At 37.1% G+C, this 20,424-nt stretch overlaps 1 protein-coding gene across 1 annotated transcript in view; it reads right to left on the reverse strand.

Moving 5' to 3' along the window:
• The window catches only part of NELL2 (neural EGFL like 2), a 323,780-nt gene that overhangs the window by 46,780 nt on the left and 256,576 nt on the right, over positions 1-20,424 (reverse strand). The window lies entirely within an intron of this gene.

The raw sequence follows: 20,424 nt of genomic DNA on the forward strand, positions 1-20,424 counted from the left end.
AAGGTTAATGTCACAGATGGCAGAAAATGTAAAGAATTGTCAGTTTGCTTCTGGTCCCAAAAATGTTATGATTATTTCCTGTGGAAAACTTCTCACTGTGGTTATCAGTAATAGTATTTTAATAAATTTGCGGCAGGTCAAGAATAGAGCATATATTGATGTATATCCCTAGGACAACTCTTTTGGGAAAAAAGTAATATATGAGATGACAACACATTTCCATGGTTTAATGAACTACTTCCTGATAGCACACGATGGACCTGTTTTTTCTGTTTTCATGTTCATTCAACTGTATCATTACAGTAATGAAAGGATATGATATTTGACTTACTAATTCCAACAAAAATTATCCCTAATGTTATTATGTTAAAAAATATTCAAGTCAGAAGGCGAATGCTATTAATACATATGAGTGAGGTGTACCTGCTGAAGAAAGTATCAGACAGCATATATATATATATAATATATACACACATATATATTTGTAAGGGGGCAGCAAAACAAACTATAATCAGGAAATTCTTTATTGAGGGAAAAGACACAGCAGAGATATTGACTATGGCTTATAATTGGCATTATCAAAGGGAAAGCTAAATGATATCAATATTTTAACAGTCTTCATGGATGACTGTTTCAGCTTTCAGTATTTATATAGTACTCTCAAAGAGGTGCAGCATTTTATTAGGAAATCATGTGTGTAAGAACACATCGCTTGGTTGGGTATCTACAGTATGCCAGGCACTGGGTATATCTCTGAGGGCATAAAGATGCAGCCTCTATCCTATTAGACTCATACCCTAATAAAGTAAACATACATACATATATGAAGTACATATAAACAGATATATAAAATACATGTAAACATATATATGAAAAGCATATATACATTACATATACAAATACATATATAATTTATCTGTGAGGACTGTCAGAAGAACAAACAGCTTGTTAGTAATCTATCCTCTGTTTTAGATATAAGTGGTACATGTAAGCTATATTATTTTGGTTTTCCCCAAAACCACATTGAGATAGGTTTTCATTTTTTATTTCATCAGATACTAAACGAAGACATCTGCAAATATCACTCCTGTGCATTTGCCACGGAAGGAAGGCATTATCAGCATTATCTCCCATACTAATCCATACTCATTCTGAAACTCATCTGAGAGCTAAATACTAAAAACAGTTTTACTGTTTTTAGTGGTCCACACCACTGTGGTGTGTGGACCACCTACATCAGAATCCTCTGAGGATGCCTTATAAAAATGTAGGTTTTTAAAATCTCTGTCCTAGATCTATAAACTCAGAATCCTGGGTGATGGAGTCTGGTAATCTGTACTTTTCACTTAGTCCACAGGTGATCTGTGTATGCATCAAGGTCAGAAAGCATTGCCCCAAGGAGCCAAGAATGTTCTCCCCTACTGCATTCCAGATCTGTGAAAGTACTTTCCCTCTTTTGATTTGGCTTTCAAGAGACTTAGTATCAAAACTAATGCTGACTTATTTCACTTAGCATAATCCCCTCCAGTTCCACCCATGTCGATACAAATGGTGGTTATGCTGAGTGAAATAAGTCAAGCAGAGAAAGACAATTATCATAGGGTTTCACCCATATGGGGAACATAAGGAATAGTGCGGAGGACCATAGGGGAAGGGAGGGAAAACTGAATGGGAAGAAATCAGAGGGTTATAGAAGGGAGGGGGGTGTGGGGATGAAGTAACTGGGTGATGGGTATTAAGGACGGCACGTGTTGTGATGAGCACTGGGTGTTATATGCAACTAATGAATCACTGAACGCTACATCAAAAACTAATGATGTACTATATGTTGGCTAACCAAACATAATAAAAAAAATTAATTCTGAACTCTTAAAACTACCATAGTTTATCAAATCCAACTAATTCATTAATTGTATGTTGCACATTACTAGAAAAAAATGCTGCCAGTTAAACATTGATACCCATCAATTTTAAGATGTTTCCTGATTATGGAAACGGTTAAAATACTTGGAATTATGTACATCTAAGAATTGATGAAAGACTTTATCCCTAAATTTTAACTCTTGGGTGAGAAGGTTGTCAAAAATAAGGTTTGAGAGATGAATAAAAGTGTGTTAGAAAGCTCTGTGTCAGGGGAAGTTACTTTCAGACATCAGGAAGAGTGAGTACAAAGACACAGGGACAAGAAACTCACCAGCCTGTTCTAGAGAGGATTATAAAATCAGATTGCTTGAATTCCAATATCTGCCTTGATACTTACCAATTGAATGACATTGGGACAACCTACCTTAAAACCTTCTGGATTTTGGTTCTCTTAGTTGTAAAATAGAATTTTAATCGGCTATATAGTGTGTAAGGCTTAAATATAGAATGCACATGAAATATTGAATATGTTGTCCAATACACACATAATAATATTATTATTATTGCTACAGGGAACAACAGTCTAGTGGGGAGGGAATGGGAAATGGGAGAGATGAAACTGGAGTGGTAGCGGGGGATAAGATTGTGATGGTTGCATATTCCTAACAACTTTAGAATCCATCTCCTAGGTGATAGGGAGTCACTGGGCACAGGTAGTGACTGTGTTTGATTTGCATTTGAGAACAATTACTCCGGTGTTGGTTTGCACAATGAATTCCAATGGAGGGAACTTGGGAGGTTCTGGCCATAGTTCAGGTGAGAGATGTGAGAGCAATGGCAGTTGGGATGGAGGCATGGAAAACCTCCTGGATAGATTCAAAAGCCACTCAAAAGGTAGAACTACATGACTTTGTGACTAATTTGATGTAGTAATTAGTGAGGATACATCCCAGATATTTTAGTTTACAGAATTACTTTTAGACAATAGATGCATATTTCAGAGATTTCAACCAACCTTTGCCCTTAAGAAAGTTAACACTTCAAATGGAAAGCCTTAGAAGTCAACATATAATTAGCATTTACAGATACCATTGAATAAAGAGAAGATAATGTCGGGGGAGAAGAAATGGCATGGACAAGAGGTTAATATTATCAGGAATGGATGAAGTTAATTAGGAAAAGAAAACAAGACATTAATCACAGAGTTCATATGTCCTTTTTGGCATCTAACCTAGCAGAGATTTCATGCACACACAAAAAAGTTTCATGAATAACAATAGGGACTACAATAATTTGACATATAGCTACAGCTAGGGGGGCTATCCTATAGCTGGAATCAGAAAATCTGAATTCAAATCTCAGCATTAACCATTTAATATCTTACAATCCAAGGCAACTTAGCTAACTTCGCCGATCCAGTTTCATCTGTAAAAACAGGGACTATTATACCTATTTCATAGACTTTTTGTAAAAATATTTTTAAAATTGTGAAGTGGTATATTTACTATACTATATACATTTTGTCTGATATAAAATTTCACACCTTCAATGAGATATGAAAACTCTATATGTTTTCATAAGTCAGAATAAAAAGTAAATTATTTTTATTTAAAAAAAATTAATTCAACCCTCATTTACCCATGCCACTTTTTAGACACTATAATCTTTCCACTTGGTTTTTAGATGCATCAGCAATTAAGATGTAATGCTAAGGAAATTCTCTTGTGAAACAGTGTGAGCAAATAGAAAGGAGATGCAAGTACTTAACGTATTTCAGGGCAGATTCTGACTTTTTTATCAGGATCTAAAAAAAAAAAAAATGTTCTTGAAATAGAAATCAGAGTTGAATGACCTCTAAACTACAGTCAATTCAAAAAAATTTTTAAGTAACCCTAGGGTAAAGAGAAAGTGAAGAAGAGATGAAGGAGTATTAAAAGAAAGACCAAAATAAGGGTACAAGGGAATAATGACTTCAGCATGTACTTGAACACAGCCTAGAAGTCTGAAGGGAAAAAAAGAGCATGCAGGCATTTTCATTATTATATGAAACTATTCATATTGCAATAATCCTTAGGTTTTTTTTCTTACTTTCTATGTAATTACCTCAGGTACAGAAATCTTTTCCATATCTAAATGGGCCTACCTGAGCTACATACAATTGCCCATTTATTCTGATCCAGATTCATCTTGATTGTGTAAAAAGGTAAAAAAGTGCCTTTTAAGAAAAAAAAAAAGGCTCTCTATTCTGTTCCAGCCCAGAAATGGTCCCTCAACTCTATGGTCAACTAATCTTCAACAAAGCAGGAAAGAATGTCCAGTGGAAAAAAGACAGTCTCTTCCACAAATGGTGTTGGGAAAATTGGACAGCCACATGCAGAAGAATGAAACTGGACCATTTCCTTACACCACACACAAAAATAGACTCAAAATGGTTGAAAGAGCTAAATGTGAGACAGGAGTCCTAAAGGAACACAGGCAGCAACCTCTTTGACCTCAGCCGCAGCAACTTCTTCCTAGAAACATCGCCAAAGGCAAGGGGAGCAAGGGCAAAAATGAACTATTGGGACTTCATCAAGATTAAAAGCTTTTGCACAGCAAAAGAAACAGTCAACAAAACCAGAAGACAACCAACAGAATGGGAGAAGATGTTTGCAAATGACATATCAGATAAAGGGCTAGTATCCAAAATCTATAAAGAACTTATCAAACTCAACACCCAGAGAACAAATAATACAATCAAGAAATGGGCAGAAGACATGAACAGACATTTTTCCAAAGAAGACATCCAAATGGCCAACAGACATGTGAAAAAGTGCTCAACATCACTCGGCATCAGGGAAATCCAAGCCAAAACCTCAATGAGATACCCCCTCACACCAGTCAGAATGGCTAAAATTACCAAGTCAGGAAACAACAGATGTTGGCAGGGATGCGGAGAAAGGGGAACCCTCCTCTACTGTTGGTGGGAATGCAAGGTGGTGCAACCCTTCTGGAAAACAGTATGGAGGTTCCTCAGACAGTTAAAAATAGAGCTACCCTACAATCCAGCAATTGCACTACTGGGTATTTACCCCAAAGATACAAATGTAGTGATCCAAAGGGGTACGTGCACCCCGATGTTTATAGCAGCAATGTCCACAATAGCCAAACTATGGAAAGAGCCAAGATGTCCATCGACAGAGAATGGTTAAAGAAGATGTGGTATATATATACACGATGGAATATTATGCAGCCATCAAAAGGAATGAAATCCTGCCTTTTGCAACGACGTGGATGGAACTGGAGGGTATTATGCGGAGCGAAATAAGTCAATGAGAGAAAGACATGTATCATATGACCTCACTGATATGAGGAATTCTTAATCTCAGGAAAAAAACAGGGTTGCTGGAGTGGTGGGGGGTGGGAGGGATGGGGTGGCTGGGTGATAGACATTGGGGAGGGTATGTGCTATGGTGAGCACTGTGAATTGTGTAGGATTATTGAATCACAGACCTGTACCTCTAAAACAAATAATACATTATATGTTAAAAAAGAAAAAAGAAGATAGCAGGAAGGGAAAAATGAAGGGGGGGGAATCGGAGGGGGAGATGAACCATGAGAGACTATGGACTCTGAGAAACAAACTCAGAGTTCTAGAGGGGAGAGGGATGGGGGGAGGGGTTAGCCTGGTGATAGGTATTAAGGAGGGCATGTACTGAATGGAGCACTGGGTGTTATATGCAAACAGTGAATCATGGAACACTACATCAAAAACTAATGATATAATGCATGGTGATTAACATAACATAATAAAAGAAAAAAAAGGTATTTGGTGGCAGCTCTATGCTCAGTCCTAGGCTAAGTGTTGGGAATATAACCGTGAATTGTGTAGATATGGTCTTCATGGAATTTATGGATTTAGTGGAGAGAATAATGATCAAACAAGTGCTTAGAATACAATGCTGGGTAATATGTGCTATGGTATAGGAATCTTAGGGTATGCATAAACATTAAAAAATAGTACCCAGTTTGAAGAAGTCTTCTAGTGTAGAGGAAGACATATCTAAGTTGAAACCAAAGTACATGGGACTTAGGCAGGAGAAGACAGATGGCAAAAGACAGAAATATATAAATGCTAGGAGGCTACAGAACACCTGGCTTCTGTGAAGATCATATGGCTGCTGCGTGTGCTCATGAGCACATGTGTGGGTGTGTGCGCATGTGCATGAACACATGTGCATGCACACGTGGCGTCTTTGGGGTGGAATGAGAGAAACAGCAAGATACAAACCTGAAGAAGTAAGCAGGGCTCAGGTCATAAAGGTGCTTAAAGGCCACACTGAAGAGCTTGGTCTTTACTATAATATTCCTCAGCAACCGTTCAAGAATTTTAGGCCAAGATCCAACATCATCAATAAAAGAGCATTCTCACTGCATTGTGGGAAAGAGATTAGAGGTGCAGCAGAGGACGGACAGGCACAGACAACAATTAGCCACCAATATTCTAGGAGAGGGTCTAATTCAGTGACATGGTCACAGGAATGCACGGAAGGGGAAGAGAATCAAGCAACACATCACCCTGAAGTGGAATCCTATTAGGGTCCCTCGGGTGGCTCAAGGTGGACTAGACAGAGAATGAATTAGAACATGGAGCATGAGAGAAAAGCACAAAGGCCATTGAAACGAGAAGGATGCTAGAAATGGCCATAATGCACCCAGCATGATGCTCTGTGTTTTATATCAGTTATCTCATTTCATTTTAATTTTCACAATCATCTTGTAAGGTACTTATCACTTCCTCTTACAGTTGAGGACCTTCCCACAATCTACAGCCATCTGATAAGGAAAGTTGGGAATGGTGGCAAAAGGTATTTGATTTGAGAATTTTTAAATCTGAAAGGAGCATCCAGATAAACACAAATAATACACCTAAATAAGTCTATGAAATCACACTAATCCAAAAAGAATTCATTAAAATGTGAATGCTAAATAATTACAAGAAGGAAGAGGAAAAATATATTGTGTGTAGTTAACCTGAATGGCAAGACTAGAGTCATATAAACCTTTTGTGGGAAAGGAAGGTTGAAAAAGAAAGGGATTTGATTTGATATATGATTATAAAAGAAATGGTTTGGTAGCAGGAAATGTAGCTGAATACGCATAAGAGATGAAACATAAGCTCAGTAAAAGTGAAAAGCTCAAACCTAGCACATTATTGCAATCTCCTGAAAAAGAGTACAGAATCACATAATGAGGAACCAACCTTAAATAACTGTTTTCCAAATTATGGCTTACTTTATTACAAAAACTACAAATTGGTTTCTGTGTAATTGTGTTATTCCCATATTTGTGATTCTTTCATTCTATTCAGAATGAAAGATTTGAGAATTTTGATTTGAGATTTGATATCACGGAAATGAAACACCAGAGTGAGAGGATGGAAGCATAAAAGCCTCTGGATTTGATTCATCCAGAATAAGGTATTATATTCTATATTTTTACAATTCATCATATCATCACTATAATATCTAAAAGAGAATCACCTAGAAAGGAAATATGAACTGACACTTAAGGGCTAGGATTTGAGGGATGTGTACATAACAATAACAACATTACTAGAAATTAATGAAATTGCTTATGACATATGAATCCTGATAGGATTTGCTTTTACAAGGCTAGACTGCCACATGCTCATTTGTGATTCTGAACTATACTGTGTGTGGTGTGTATACATAAAAGCACACTGTAATATAGCCAGCCTGTTAATTAAAAGCAATATCTGCAATATGCCTGCCATGATGAACTACTTTTTTTAGCTAAACTAATCACTGCCACATATAATGAAAATAATCTTGATTTGAATTTATAAATGGCTCTATTTTTAAAACTCTTTCAAGCTTTCTAAAGTTATGTTTAGATTTCACTTTTATAAAATATGAACACTGTGGCCAAAGGCTTTTATGCCTTGGGATCCAGAAATAATAGGAAGCAACTGAAAATACTTACTCAGATATTAAAAGCATTCTGAATATTAACTAAATTTTTTGATTTGTGAAAATTTTTATTAAAAGGTATCCTTTCTATTCAGAGAAGACTTTGATTATCACTCTATTTGGGAGCACTATCTGACTCGAAAACATTTTTCTTCTTAAAAAAACCAAGGACTAAGAAATTAGTTACAATTTCCAGCCAGGGATTTAAAGACCGATTTCAAGGCACTTCAACAGGTTGAGCTAACACAGCAGATAAGTTCTTCTCTATAAATTTCCTACTGACATGTTTCATGATAGAACAGGCTTCACCCGAAAAGCAGGTAACTTTTTTTTTTAATCTGAACAAAAGCATGATTGCATTTTTTAAAAGTACCCTGTCTATGGAAAACCAATTTAGTTTCATTAATGAAAAGGAAGCACAATGTGATTCAGAACGTAATATGGAATTATAGTTCATTAATTCTTCAAGTGTGTAATTTTCCAGGCTCCTGATCCCCCATTGATTTCTGTACACCCCCATAGGTCCCACTAAATGTGAGCAAGAGGAAATTTAATTGTGTTGCTATATCATGTGTGGCAATGGTGGGGCTCCACAATTAGGGAGAGACGTTGTGAAAGGGATTTTTCCAGTGACTGCTTCACCATGTAGCCCTGTTAACATTTCTTTGTCGTCAAAAATTGATCAATCACAGACCCACAGACAACTGGGATGGTGACAGTCTCCTATTATGTGGCCAATACCAACAAAGGAGATGACACTTGTAACAATCGAAGCTGATAATTCAGAACACTTAATTAGGCATGATGAATTGGATGTATGCTTCAATCTTTTTTTTTTTTAACTTGTACACAATGTATTTTCCTATCGGTATCATCGCCACGGAGTATGTTAATGCCCATTCAAATTTAAACCTAAAAACTATCTACTAAATGATAGAACAAAATTCCAATTTAGAGGGTGGGTTCAAAGAATTACATCCTGATTTTCTCTCTTTTATAAGGAATATCTCTTTGAAATCATAATGCTCTATTACTATCCCTGCCAACTTATCCTTGGAACTTAAACTGTTTCATTTTCCCACATTTCAGACTTGGAGCAGAATTGTTACCTGTGTAGTTCAGGAACATGGTGTCAATTAGCAAATGCCAGTACATGTGGTCCGAAGAACTGTAGAGAAATGCATTTTGTCCCAACGAAATTTAGCAAAATGTTGGATGGTACTGCTTTCTTGCCTTGTAAAGACAGCTAATATTTCAAAGTAGCTGTGAAAGCTACACTGACAACCCTATTGGGGTTCTTCCATAAGGAATCAAGGTCAGAACAATCCTATTGTGCTTTATTAATAGGCTCGAAGCACAGCACATACTTTATATATTAAGAGGAAAAAGCCAGGAGGAATCTTGTAAAGAGTGTTCTGAAAACAGCTGTGTGAACAAAAGCCATTTTAGCAGCAAGAGGAAAATCTACCATGGAGGTCAGCCTTCAAATAGCCCTTACAACCATTTCCCTTCTTTAGATGGTGGAGTAGTAAATGGGGCAATCTCTAAAGAGTCTTAGCTATTCATTCTACCCTCTTTATAAATTTTTATGAATAGAGGTGCCTCTTTGGCTTAGCCCTGTGTATATAGGTCTGTCACTCAGAATGCACAATGCAGGCACAAGCCAGCAATTAGCTTGTACTGATATATTGATATACTGTCTCAGATCTTAGATCAGCAATGACTGAGTTGAAAGGGTAAATGGTTAAATTTGAGAATGTTTATTAAGAACCCAGTCCAGGTAATAATTTTTTCACAGATTGATGTCTATCTCCTTCATCCTAAAGTAATATAAAGAAAGGGATTTTATCTTGTTCATCAGAATATTTCCAGTCTTTAGAAGAGTTCCTGCCACATGGTAGGCATTTAATAATAGGGATCAGATGAATGAGTGAATTTTATGATGGGAATCATATTTGGTAAGTATCTTTATTGAAATACCAAAATGAGTTTTGAAGCATTTCAGCATGATTCATGTAATATGAGTAGTTCATACCCTCAGACTTATGTAGATTTCTTGGAGCTCCAAGACTGTAAGAAAAATAAACTGCACAAAAAGTTGATGCCATTTCTTTTGACTCTTTCTAAGTTTTCAGCTTTAATAGGAACTTATGGTTCAATACGAGCCACAAAAATTCCATCGTCAGAGTATACAGATTACCGCCACCCACATGGGCAATAAAAAAGAAAAGAAAAGAAAGAAAAAAGAAAATAAGGAAGACAGCTAATCCGTAACAAAAGTGATATGCGCTTTTTATATTACTGGTAAAACAGCACATAGCTCAAAAAAGACATAACTCTGAGTAGGTCATGAAGGTCACTTGGGATTTTCTTCGTCTCTTCAAAGACACTCTATTATTTCATATCCTATCACTACATGTCTTATTATACCTAATACTTTTAAGATCAAATGATTCATATGTTTGATATTTTTGATAGTGATAATTTTTATTTGGATTTCCTTAAGACATATGATAAACACAAAGCTCAGCCAACTAAATATACTAGGAATTTATTTTAGCAAACATATAAAGTTTTAATATTCACCCATTTTATTTTGCCCTTTTTTTATTATGTTATGTTAATCACCATACATTCCATCATTATTTTTTTTCTTTTTTTTTCAGAGCAGATTTTTTTATTGTTATGTTAATCACCATACATTACATCATTAGTTCTTGATGTAGTGTTCCATGATTCATTGTTTGCGTATAACACCCAGTGCTCCATTCAATACGTGCCCTCTTTAATACCCCAAAGATACAAATGTAGTGAATATTCACCCATTTTAAATACTTCAGTGTTGTTTGGTTTTAAGTCTGTTTGTATACATGTAAATGAAAGAGGCAAAGTAATATATAGGTGATGGGAGATTTACAATTTATTTATTTTTTTTAATTTATTTTTTAAGATTTACTTATTTGAGAGAGAGAGAGCATAAGAGCAGGAGGAGAGGCAGAGGGAGGCAGACCTCCTGCTGAGCAGGGAGCCCGATGTGGGGCTCGATTCCAGGACCCTGAGACCATGAGCTGAGCCCGAGACAGCCGCTTAACCAACTGAGCCACCCAGGAGCCCCAGGTTTACAGTTTAGATGGCAGAATGAAAAACAGCACAGATTCCAGCAACAACAAAAGCGAAAATCACCACCAACAACTAAATGAGCAAAGGGACGTGATGCAACAGCTTTACGTAAGAAACCTGAGTTTCTGCAGGCGACTGCAGACCTGTGATGTGGCCAAATCCTTTATCCCAGGCCATCTCCAAGAAGCCGTGTGGGAGAATAGGCCAGATTCTGAGATTCTCAATAATCCTCGCAGATCTGGCAAGAAGAAAGCTGAGTGGGTACTCTCTTCTGACCAGCGGCTGGTGGAGGTGAAACGAGATGTGCATGACAGGCTGATTTGGGAAGAGGAATGAACGTGCCAGGGTGACACACAACCGGGCTGACCTGAAACCTGAGGGTGAATCTCTGCAGAAATGGGGCTGTTCTCTGACTCCATGGATTGAGTTCCTCCATCAAATGTTTGCTGATACCCTAGGAGTGAGGGCAAAGCTCAGATACTACAAGACACTCCCTCAGCTGAGCTCTCCCCTCAGCCCATCAGGTCTTTCTCAAGCCAGAGAAAATTATGGATAGGACACAAAACGCCTGGTCTGCAAACCACCACCGTGGGGCATGACAAACAGTTCTCAGAAGGGGCAGAGAGAAGTCAAATAGAAAATTTGGACCAAACAGCCCAAGTGTGAGTAAAATATAAAAAGAATGGAATCCATATAGAAAACCTATGGAAAACAATAAAAAAAATAGCAGAAAAAGATAGAAAATATTCATCTAAGAAAAAAGTGTAACCTCCAAACAGAAGGAAACTTCCCACAAGCACTTAAGATGAATATATTAATTGGGGCACGTTGATGGAACAGTTAAGCTTCCGACTCTTGGGTTTTGGCTCAGGTTGTGATCTCAGGGTCATGAGATTGAGCCCTGAGGGGGGCTTCATGCTCAGCTTGAAGTCTGCTTGAGACTCTTTCTCCCTCTCCCTCTGTCCCTCCCTCCCATGTGCTCTCTCTCTCTCTCTAAAATAAATAAATAAATCTTTAAAAAAGAGGAATATATTAATCAAATGATAGAATATTTAAAAAATGAGATGGTAGAAAAACAAAATAAATAGAAAAAGAATATTGCAGGCCTACAGGAAATAAAATTGAAGACAAAGACAACACCTCAACTGAGGCAATGCATAAATTAGAAACTGCAAAGAACAGAATACACATGACTTAAAATAAAGTTTCTAACTTAAAAGAAAGACGTGATAATCACAGAATATATAGTTGAAAGGAAAAAAAAGATTTAAATAATTGAGATGAAGCTAATAGATACGAAGGACTGGCAAATATAATTCAGCTAAGGGTAATTGGGGTCTCTAAGATAGAAGCCTTAATAAAAGTAAGAGAAAACATGTTTAAAAATATTTTAGGGGCACCTGGGTGGCTCAGTCGGTTAAGCGACTGCCTTAGGCTCAGGGCATGATCCTGGAGTCCCGGGATCGAGTCCCGCATCGGGCTCCCTGCTCGGCAGGGAGTCTGCTTCTCCCTCTGATCCTCCCCCCTCTCATGTGCTCTCTCTCTCTCATTCTCTCTCTCTCAAATAAATAAATAAAATCTTTAAAAAAATATTTTATATAACTCCCCACAATGAGGAAAGATTTTAATTGGACACAGGAAGACCACACCATTTTCTAGGAAATTTGATACAGATTCCTCCATGGAGACACTGCATTCACAACTTTGCATGGCTGGCCTCTTTGGAGCCTTCTCATCTTGGTTCAAGTATCACCCACTAAGAGAGTCCATCCTGGAATGAGCAATCCAAGAGCTTCCCCAGTTTTATTTTATATTAACCAGAGTTCTGTCTGTTCGCTTCATCATACTTTTACCATCTGAAAAATCTGTGCAAATTATGGTTATAAAAAAGAATTTGTATTTTATAAACTTTGAAACTGTACAAAAATAAAAATCTGGAGGTGGGGGTAATATGTTAATTTTGGACAGGACTTTATAGATACTGACTTAAATTGAAAAATGCAGTTTATATCGCTACAACAACTACTTAATGTCTTTTACAATCTTTCTCTTCTTTTAACCTTACAGGAAACTTTTTAAAACATGGTATATCTTGTTGTGATAAAAGCCATTAAACACTCTGTATGTCACATTAAATGGAGTTTGGAGAGATAAAGCAAAAAAGCCACTTAATCTTATTCTATGACAATATAACTTTTTATTAAATATTATTAAAAATTCAATTGTCAGCATTTGTAAATGAGCACGAAGAAGAAATACAATTTGAATCAAGAGATGCTAGTGCTTCAGAGATTTTGCACTTATGTTTCTCCTGCCAAGAATATTCTTGCCCCAAATATCTGCATAGCTGGTTCCTTTATCCTGTTTAGGTATTTATGATGATTCACGGACTCAGGGAAGCCTTCCTTAGACGTCTAAAATTGCAACCTCCAAATTCACCTACACTTGACACTCCCCCTCCCCCGCTTTAATTTTCTTGTTAAGATAAATATTATATAAGATCCAAACTACATTGTAGTATAAATTATAAGGTACATCCAATTTGCTATAGATGTCTCATCTAGCATACTATATGTTTTACTTACATACCTTTTTTATGGTCTGCCCCTCCTCCCTACAACATGAAGCTCCATGTGGGTAGGAATGTTAATCTGTTTTGCTGTCTACTGTACCCTCAGTGTCAAGTACAGTGCCTTATACATAGTGGTCACTAAAGCAACTATTTAATAAACAAATGACTCAAGAAAATAAATAGAAATTAGCACAATTGAATATCATATTATTACTGTTCTTAATAACTTTTTAACTTCCTTCAAACTTAGGAGCTTAACGTAAATAAAGACACCTTAATAACTGAAGTTCGAGGATTCACTTTCAGCCAGGTATTAGCAAGTAGATAATTCTACAAGCTCTGGGCAGCTTTGGTTCCTAGAATCACGGAAACAGGTGGACTTCTTGATTTGCTGTATCTTTGCTACAAAGTACTGACATCTGCCTATTTTTGGCATCAGATAGGTAGGAAGTACAAGCGTAATTTATAAGGAAATGTCAGAGGATAAGGTCTCCGTCTGTGGTCTTGCCTTATGGTCATCCAGTTGGTTCCAATATTTTAACTCACATCTTACAGCTGCCTTGTGCTTGCTTACAGCAGGGGGACTGGAGAGAAATGGAAATGTAAATGTACTTTGACGGAGCTCCATCGTTTTCCAGATGAGTTCCTGGTGAGGCAGAGAAAGCACGCAGCGTAGCGTCTGCTGCGCGGTTAGAGCTCAGTACATGTTTGTGTTCTCCACAGTCACCGAGGCTCCCATCCTCTCTCCCTGAGTAGCTACTTAACTCTTCTTCCCACTCCCACTTTCACTCCCTCCTGATCTCTTCTCCACCCACACCAAAATGATCTCCGGGTAAGTCAAAAGCTGACCATACTGAAAACATTCAAGAGTCTCTGGTTGGAGGATGAAGACCAAAATACGAATGACCGGCAAGCCCTCCCAGTGTGGCCCCTGGCTGCCGCCAAAGCCTGGGTGGCTCAGTGATGAAGCGTCTGCCTTCGGCTCAGGTCATGATCCCAGGGTCCTGGGATGGAGCCCCGCATCGGGCTCCCTGCTCCGCGGGGAGCCTGCTTCTCCCTCTCCCTCTCCTCCCAAGCAGGGCTCTCTGTTGCTATCTCTTTCTCTCTCAAATAAATAAATAAAATCTTAAAAAAAAAAGTCTATTCCATTTTGTTCTAGATGTTGGTTTGATTTTATCCAAAATTTGGAGATAGGTATCTATTTAATTAAGGTCTATACCTTGCATGCTTCCCAAAGGGATTATAACTAATTTAACAGGAAGGCAGCAAAACCTCTCAGGAGAGAAGGTATATCAGTGGCTAGGCAAGAGAGCCTCCGGGCAACAAAGTCTCAAAGGGAAACAAAGAGAGCTTTTAACTTTTAAGATCCAGCAAAATGGTGCATACAAGTTTTCCTAAAGAAGGTCTTTCCCCTGGTGTGAATTTGAAGAGTTAATTTATAAGAGAAATGTTTTAATGTGGTGGTCAAAGTTTTTTATTATTGATTTGCAAAGAAACAAAGTCTTCAAATAGCTACTTTCTCTGTCTTTCCTGAGTTCAATCGTTATTTAGTAAAGGTGTTTCTCAGAGGCACTGTTTTCTATTTGTTTTTTATACCTTACTCCCTATAAGGATAGAGCTCGGAGAAACCAGAGGAATGGATTTTGATATTTCATTATGATTATCACTCTCTAAAAATATCAAAGGTTTTAAGTCAGCTTTTGGCAAGTTGCTAAATCAAAATCCCTTTCAATTTTAATTTTGTTTAGTTCTTGAAATGTTATTACTTTGTTTTGTGATGAAGGAGAGAACACATTGCTTTAGATTCCAGCACATGAGTCAACAAGTTTTAGTAAAACGCCACAAGTTCGAATTAGCTCCCATAATTCACTTCCTCTTGCAGCTGTACATGGATCTACTCACAGGTACGATCAGGTGTTTTGTTTTATTTTCAAAATTAATTTTGAATTTGCTCAACTGCATGCCAAGTATTACCTGGGCCCCCAGTTTGCTTGCCGAAAGGCATAAAAGTAACCATTTTATTCTGAGACAAGTGTAACACTTAGCACGCCCTGGCCCCATACCTGTTCATCAAGAAACTTTAAATAGCTGAAGTAAACTGATTGTGAAGGAAACCATATTCTAATAGGTCCTATTATAATATTGGATGTTGACTGGAAAATTTATATCCCCAGCTATTTAGATGACTTACTACATAATACAGACTTATTTAGTACTGCCCCGTACTTAAAGTATGAGTTTAGTTTTAATACAGTTCAGTTTAACACGGTGGCAACGTTCTTTCTCACAATAATAGGTTTGCAGGTCATTTGTTTTTTAAAGCACATTTGGAATCCAAAGATAATATTTTAATTCCTATCCTGCCTCTTTCTGGTTGTGTGAGACTAGAAAAAAAAATTTTTGTTAACATTTTTAAGCCTAAGGTACCTCACCTCTAAAATGGGGAATATCTGTCATTCAGATAGGGCTTTCTGAGAGGGTCAAACACATAATGCATTCCATAGTCCTATGAAACTGTTAAAGCCACACTCAAATAGTTATAACAAAATCATTATTTTTACAGGATTATTTTTATGGGATTATGTGAACTATCCAGAGGGCCTTTTTTGTTTTGTTTTGTTTGTTTGTTTCTTTGGAACCAAGAAATAAGTTCTTGGGATGGGAAAGATTGGTTTTTAAAATGTGCTCCAATGATACGTGTTTAGAGAGGAAACCTCTCCAGAAGTCAGTTTTAGTGGACTTTGCAGCCCCTTCAAATTAAAGTTAAACTTTTGTTAGAGACTCCTACTCTCACATAACCTTCTTAACTGCATAATGACATGAGATTATGGGTTTATCAAAATAGAGAACAGTTATGTGGAAGATTGACGTTGATTTAAGAGAAAAAGAAAGAGGTTCCTGTTAAAATTGAGTTGGGGGTAAGGGGCAGTCAACTCCCCTCAGTGTCTTGCTTCACAGGCTCTGGCAAAGTACTCTGATGGGACAGAGGCAGGACAGATGCCATTCCATGGACCTTAGATGCTCTCTGCTCCCCATCTCCCTCCCCTCACATAACATGGACTTGCCCCTCTGAAAAAAGTGTCCTCTGGTGTATCTTCTGAAGTTCCATAGAACCTGATTCATCTCAAGAACTCAAAGTAGTGTCGACCTCATGGATTGCCTGACAATACTCACAAACCATCCCATGCTCAACTTGTAAAATCTGTGGTGTAACACATGGATACTATATATAATTAAAACCATAAATAATTTAATAAAACTAATGTCAAGTTACTGATATTACAGAGATCCTAATGCACCAATTAATTCCTCTGGTATATATTATTCCCCAGACATCAAATGAAACACTAATTCATTTTTTTTTTAAAGATTTTGTTTCTTTATTTCAGAGAGAGAGAGCACGAGAGAGCAAGCATAAGCATGAGCGGGGTGGGTGAGGGGAGGGCAGAGGGAGAAGCAGACTCCCAGCTAAGCCAGGAGCCTGATGTGGGGCTCAATCCCAGGATCCTGGGATCAGGACATGAGCCTAAGGCAGATGCTTAACCCACTGAACCACCCATGTGCCCCACACTAATTCACTTTTAAACCCAAAGCAATTTACTTCCTTAGATCAATTATATTGTCCTAAATCACATCCAATTTTTAAAATATAATTTCTTATCCAGACATATTCATACACTAATACAGGAAATAAAAATTAGAAGACCTGGAACTTCTGGAAGTTTCTTGAAATTGGCTTTAAATTCCAAAAATCACTATAAGGAAGTCTCATAATGTTTCACTGTTTGTGAGCTATATATTTCATTCCATCTTATACAACAAATGACTATTTCTGTGCCCTTAGAAGTAAAAAGAGCTGAAATTTTAAATCATTACAATGTTTTTCTAAGTCAGTATAGAAATGAATATGATTTCAAAAAAATGGTCAATATAGTAAAATATGTACATGTTTACCTCATTTTGAGACAATTTTTTTTGTAGTTTCAAGTTTTTATTAAATTCCAGTTAGTTAACATACAGCGTCATATTAGTTTCAGGAGTAGAATTTAGTGATTCAAATTCTTTTAAAGATTTAAATATTTGCATGGGACAATTTATATTCCAACTTCCAAAAGATTCAGTCAATTATATGTATGAGTCCATTTCTATCTCAGGTGATTTCCAGACACATAAAACTTCAGGTCTCTCAGTGAATAAATAAAAGTTTCTCTTAGCTCTAGACTAAAGCCTGTATTTAAAGCCTTCAGTTTTTACTTACTAATGTATCACTAATGGACAACTACTCTTGTTTATGTAGGTTTTCATTATGGGAAAAGTAGTTAGAACTCTTCGATCTTACAGAAATTTAATTTAAAAGTAAAAAGGCAATTCCACTTTACCATCTGCATTTCCCACTTGATAAACTGAAGGCAGAATAAACTAATGAAAAGTTATAACTTGAGTCATAACTTAGAAGTTATATGTGCATTGAAGATCCTATTGTAAAACACTCTTGTAAATATCTGGAACAACTTTTTATAGTCCTTAAGCCACTGACAGTCAATGAACAAATTGAAGGAGATATCCTAACGGAAAGAGTCTTAGCTATAAAGTAACTTTTAATACTTAAAAATTATGTATAAAATCATGAATTAGCTTATTTTTACTAATTGTCTTCTTACAGACTGGTTGAAAGAATAAAATATACATTTTGGGGAAAAATTCAGAGTTCCTTCTGAAGTGAAAGTTAGGTTCCTAAATGCCTTGCAGCTGTTCCTCCCTCCCCCCTCCACCGAGAGAGTATAACAAGGTAATAAAAATCAATTGGAAAATATGATTTAACTTGAACATAGAGATCTTAGAAATATATTGGAAATTTTGAATTTGGACAAAAGAAGATGCAAGATCAAATTAGGGCCTAAACATGTCACCATAGAAAAGAAAAATGTATCCAAATGCGACCAGAATTTAAAAGAATTCAATTCAACAATTAATCTTAAGCTCATGCTAAATAAACACAATGCTATAGCAGCCAGTTTTGAGAAAGGGTGTGGAGGAAGAATTACAAAACAATACCCGTCCAGGTTTTTCAGATCTTTCAAGGCTAATGCCTCCTTTTTGTTTAGGTATCAAAGAAGTTAAAGACTGTTAGTATGGGGTGGGTGGGGGTTGTGAGGGGGTAGTTTGACAGAACTTAGAAGCTGGATGAGACAGAACTGGGCATGAAAGTAGTCATTCTGGAGAGTGGGAAAGGAAGAGTCTAAGGAATGGTAGCTCTGCATTCCCTCTTGACATTTGTGTTCATGATGTGAGTGACCAGTCAGCGCCACTATGTGTTTCCCTTTTAGCCACAGTCGGCTCAGCGGTAGAGTAGAGGAGGCCAAAGGCTCTATTTGACAAGGCTGGGGTTTTGCTGGGTAATACCATATAGGAAAAAAAGACTAGGAGAGTTAATGAGTATTCATCAAGGAGTATTTAGATTGATGAACCACGGAATCAAATTGAGTCTTAGAAGAGTGTTTAGATAAAAGGATTAATGTTCTCAATAAAGTCCAACAATTAATGGAGTAAAGATGCTAGAGTAGCTGAGATGGAAGGACAGGAGGTATCAGCCTGAGAGTAAGATGCTTAAAAGTGAGATTTTGGGGGTGATGTGGTTATAGTTGAGGACAAGGTCAAAGTGATAATCATGGCGGTGAGCAGCTGAAGAGATGAGACGATCAAAGAGGTGGGAAGCCAGGGTACTAGTTGGAAGGGTCATCCCCAGGCACAATGAAAGAGGCAAGGAGGGCCCAGTAGAAGAATGTAGTCAGTCAGATGTGGAAGTCCGCAATGAATGGAAGAAAGTGGACAATGAGGAAGGCTGGGGAGGTTGCATAGTCTGACAGCATAAAATTCAAAGCTTAACCCCCATTTCTTGAAAAAAAAAAAAAACCCACTTCTCTAACCACTAATGCTCACATGCTGCCACATTAGTCTATTTTATTTTTCTTATAGTAGGTCATACTACCTACAGTTTATTTCTATGTATGTTCATCTAAATCCCCTGCCAAAATGTAAACCTCCTGAGAGCAGGGACCTTGTCATCTGGGTCACTACTTTCCCCTGGGGCCTTAGAATAGCAACAGGCACATTTTAGGTATTGCTGAATGAATAAACAAATGAAATTCTTTATTAAGCCTCTGCCATAGGTCATGAACTATGCTAATTATTAATGAAAAGACAAAGATTTACAATATCTTATTACCTTTCTTTATGAAACTTTCACTGTTTAGTGGAGTCTAATTCTTAAAGAGGACAAAAATACTTGGAAATATGTGACATGCGCCTGAAGTGTGATGCAAAATGTTATAAGGATTCAAAGGTCCAAGAGAAAGCCCCTAACTGGGCTCAAACATCACTTCTTCAATGATGTCTTCCCCACTCACCCTCCAGATGAGGCCAGGTACCCTGTTGTATTTTCATGGCACCTTTAGCTCATATCACAAAGACAGTTAAATAATTATATAATTGACTTTTAAATGTATATTTCCCCTACTGCTCCATGAGGACAGGTAGCCTTTCCCTTTTTCTAACTATAACTCCAGCGCCCACTCGCAGATAACTAGTCAGTGACCTTCCTGTAGGACAAATGGCTTAATGACAGAGTAACATGTGAGAAGTGTCATCTAAATGATAGAGATTTCCTTTAGATGTGTTGATAAAACCAGCATGAAATTTGGGATCTCACGTTACACTACACTGTCTCAGCCAACAAATCTATCATGGTTTAAAACCAACTTGTTCAGTGTCCTAGGAAAAGTGGTGGGGTAAAGCAGCATTCCTGTTTTATCTACCTGGGCCTTATTTATACAGTTATTTTGTTTGTTTGGAAAAGGTTAGAGGAAGAGATTATTTAGTTCATATTTTACTGATTCC

The sequence above is a fragment of the Eumetopias jubatus genome, unplaced genomic scaffold (assembly GCF_037043125.1).
Source record: "Eumetopias jubatus isolate StellerSeaLion01/CBP00866 unplaced genomic scaffold, mEumJub1_p1.0 scaffold_8, whole genome shotgun sequence".
NCBI classification, from domain to species: domain Eukaryota; kingdom Metazoa; phylum Chordata; class Mammalia; order Carnivora; family Otariidae; genus Eumetopias; species Eumetopias jubatus.